Genomic DNA, 3,662 nt, shown 5'->3' on the forward strand with positions numbered 1-3,662 from the left:
CGGTCGCCCACGCAGGGTGCCAGCCGGCCCGACGGCGCCCGCCTGCACTGCCCTCCCTCGGCTCCCGGGCTCGGTCCTGGCGGGGTGCTGAGCTGCTTGCTCATGGGGGGGGGTCAGCTGGGAAATTGGCACCTCTGGAACTGTGATCTGGGGCAAGTGCCCAAACTGCTCTGGGCCCCGGTTTCCAAGCTGCAATATGGGGGTGCCAGAAACGGAAGCTTCCTGATACAATCAAAAACAGACCCTTGGAGGCCTGGGTTTGGTGCTCCCGAGGTCAGAAGTCCAGAATCCCCAGCAGGTGGCCCCGTGATGTAGGCGGGGGAGGCACCCAGACTCAGCCCACCTGAGCGCCTGCCGCCCACCGAAGCCCGGTGTGGACCATCAGTTTGGTGCCGACACTGTCTGCAGGCCCTAGAACGGGTCCTGCAGGGAAAACGGAAATTCCGAAGTCAGGGACCCCAGGAAAGCGGGGAGTGGGGAGACCAGGAGAAATGGGAAGACCAGCAAGGCCTGGCAGAGGAGGTAGGCTTAGGTCAGGGCCAGTTTAGAGTCCAGAGCTGACCTGGGCGCCCCAGGGGCACTGACTGAGGTCTAGGAAGGTCTCCTGGAGGAGGGGCCTCTCGGCTGACGACCTGAAAGCCAGGAGCAGTTAGAAGAAAAGCAGGAGAGGACAGGAGAAATAGCAGGCAAGACCCAGGACAAGGACGGGGTCAGGCCCGTGGGGAAGCGGAGGCCCCCCATCACCTGGTGCAGGCACGGGCCACCCCTCCCTGGCTGGTCCGCCGCCCCGAGAGACCCCAAAGGCCCGTCTCCCCACCGCCACCGCAGAGGTGTGAGACCTGGCTCGTCTGCAGGCCCCTGGAGGCCGGAGTCCCCCTCCAAACCCAGGCGGGCGGAAACCAGGCAGGGAGCACCACCCGCGTGACCTTGGCCAAGGTGACTCCTCACCCCAGGCCCGGTATCCCCCTGCCACAAAGACAGGGGAAGGCACCTGCTGTCTTTAATGGCATCTCCAGCCCAGACTGCAGTTGTTAAAGGCCTTGGCTTTGGGCTCAGCCTGGCCTGGGCTTGAGTCGCCACACTCAGGAAACCAGAGGACTCTTCCGCGAGAGTCTGTAAGTGGACGTGAAGGTAATAACGTCAATGGACGCCAGGGCTTCGTGCCTTAGAATGGAATTTGGTGACGTTTGCCTGGGTGGCTCCCGTGCCTGGGTCTCTCGCGGGGTTCGCGGTCAGCCGGGGCTGCGGTCACCCAAGGGATGTGGGGGCTGGAGGGTCCTCCAAGATGGGCTCCCCGTGGCTGGCGAGCAGAGCTGGCCACTGCCGGGGCCTGTGCCGGGCTGCTGGCCCGTCCTCACGACGTGGCAGCTAAGCGCCCAGGCAGGGGCTGCAAGCCCGGGAAGAGGCCCTGTGCCTTCCACGGGGTTCTCTTGCCACGCAGGCCGGCCTGGGTCGGTGCAGGGGGCTCCAGCTGTAGACGCCGGAGGCAGGGCCGTCGCGCCGCCTGGGAGGCTGGCCACACGCGGCTTCATAGATGGCTTCGAAGGTTCAATGAGCATTTCTTAGGCCGTGGCCCAAGAATCCCGTGTCGCTACTCGAAACACGGCTTTCCAGGCCCTGCCCCAACCTACCCTCCCCAAACCCCCGGAGCCGGAGCCTGGGTGAGGACTGGACATCGGAGATTCGGTAAATTTAGCCTGTTGGTGTGCCAGTCGGGGAAGAAGCCTGCCGAGGAGGAGTGGGGGGCAAATATCCCCACTCCTAGGCATTGGCCTAGTCCGATGCCGTTGGTCTGAACGAAACTGATCAGTGTGGAGATGGGCAGGTGGAGAGAGCTGGGGCGTCCGGGCAGTGAAGGACAGCTCTGTGCCCGAGGCCAGGGAGGCAGGCCCGGTGCCTGCGTCAAGGCGCCATCCAGAGGCCCCCCGCGCCAGAGTTCTGGGCCCCCCACGAGAGGCCCCATGATAACAGGCCCCGGACAGCGAGGATGCTGCACCCAGGGGCTTTCAGATCTGCACCTGGCAGACCCCAGCGCGAGCAGGCCAGGCCCAGGCAAGCCTGACCCCCGGCAAGGAGGGGCCACCACTTTGAAGCCCTAAGTAGAGAGTGGTCTAAAGGGCCCGCCTCTCAAAGCCATGGAAAGTGGGGTTCCGCTGCAGGCGCCAGTGTCAGCAGCTTGCCGTTACCGTGGCGGAAGGGTTTTGCTGCAGAGGCTGGGGCTCTAGAAACGGCACGGAGACAGGGACTCCTTCCTGACGAGGCCGGGGTCAGGCGACGTGTCGGGGGAGCAGGCTGTTGGCCCCAGACCTACCTGGGAGTTTGTGATACTGCCGCAGCATTGGTTCTCTCTTCAGGAGAGAGACGAGAGGCTTCCTGGGACATGATGAGAAGCAGCAGCCCCTCGCCTGGCACGGGAGCCCCTCTCTCGCCCTCACTTTCACCCCAGGGCCAGCCACCACCTGTAGCCATTCCCCAGAGCCGCGCTCCTTAGAGGGGGCAGCTGTGGTCACTCAAGCTGACCCGCTCTGGCCGAGTGCTCTCCGTGGGGTTCTCAACTCCTATGTCAAATGGCTCCTCAGCTACCCACTGGGAAGCCTCTGGCTGCAAATAAAGCCCCACTCAGAACAGGGTGAATGAACAGGCACCCAGTTAGGGCAGGCCCCTGCGCCCACTGGTTCAGCGGTTCCCAGGTATTTTCAAGGGCACATGCTAGAGCTGCAGGAAACACTGCCCTGGGCCTGGCCGACCTCCTCATCGCGAGATGGCTGCCACAGCTCCAGGCATCGGACAAGGCCCAGAAGCCCTGAAGCGCTCTGGTATCTCTAGAAGCGACAGGACCCTGCCATCCTCACCACGTTGTTCAAAACTGGGCCCACAGCGTCCTGGAACAGCTTAGCCAGTCGTCGCCCGGACAGCCGGTTGAATTGGACTTACAGGGTGGGTGAATGCACCCCAACCTCTGGCCAAGGGCCCTCCGTGGGGTTCCCATCCCCTATGTGAAGTGGCTTCTCGGGTTCGGGGACCTGCAGAGACCAGGGGAAGACAGCTTTCTCCGTCACACTTGTGGGGTGGTTCGGTCAGCCCGAGACTCGGGCCCTGAGCACCTCCCCTGGTGGAAAGGAAGCACCCCAGAGCGGGCGGGCGAGCAGGCAGGCGCACCTGTGACCCTCTTGAGATGCTCCCCCTGCTTCCCCAGGCCCACTCAGCCTGTGGGGGCCCCCAGCCCCCCTCCCCGCTGGCAGGGAGCGGGAGGGATTGCTCAGCACTCACCGGGTGCTCACGACGGCCTTGATCACGGCCACCAAGAACTGAGTGCTGCTCCTGAGCCACATTTTCCCAGAAGTGCGGGGTTTCCGGGCTAGAAGGCAACAGGGACCACCCTGCCCCGGCTGAGTGGGCCAGCGGCCTGGCTGCGGCTCCCGAGCGCCACGGGCCTGGCGCTCCGTAGCCTGAGCGGCCCCTGTGCTCCGACACCACTGGTCACAGCAGGCTTGCGCCCTCTGCCCTCTGCCCTCTGCCCGTGCACCGCCAGGACCCACTCCGGCCCGAGGTCACCACCAAGTGATCTGGGCACTGACGCTCCCGCTGACCTTCCCGTGCCCTCCGGCTGGCGGGGGCTCAGCCCGCACGCGCCCCTTCTCCCCTCGCAGGTGTCTTGTGGC

The sequence above is a fragment of the Condylura cristata genome, unplaced genomic scaffold, assembly GCF_000260355.1.
Source record: "Condylura cristata isolate star-nosed mole 26May11 unplaced genomic scaffold, ConCri1.0 scaffold00029, whole genome shotgun sequence".
Classification (NCBI taxonomy): domain Eukaryota; kingdom Metazoa; phylum Chordata; class Mammalia; order Eulipotyphla; family Talpidae; genus Condylura; species Condylura cristata.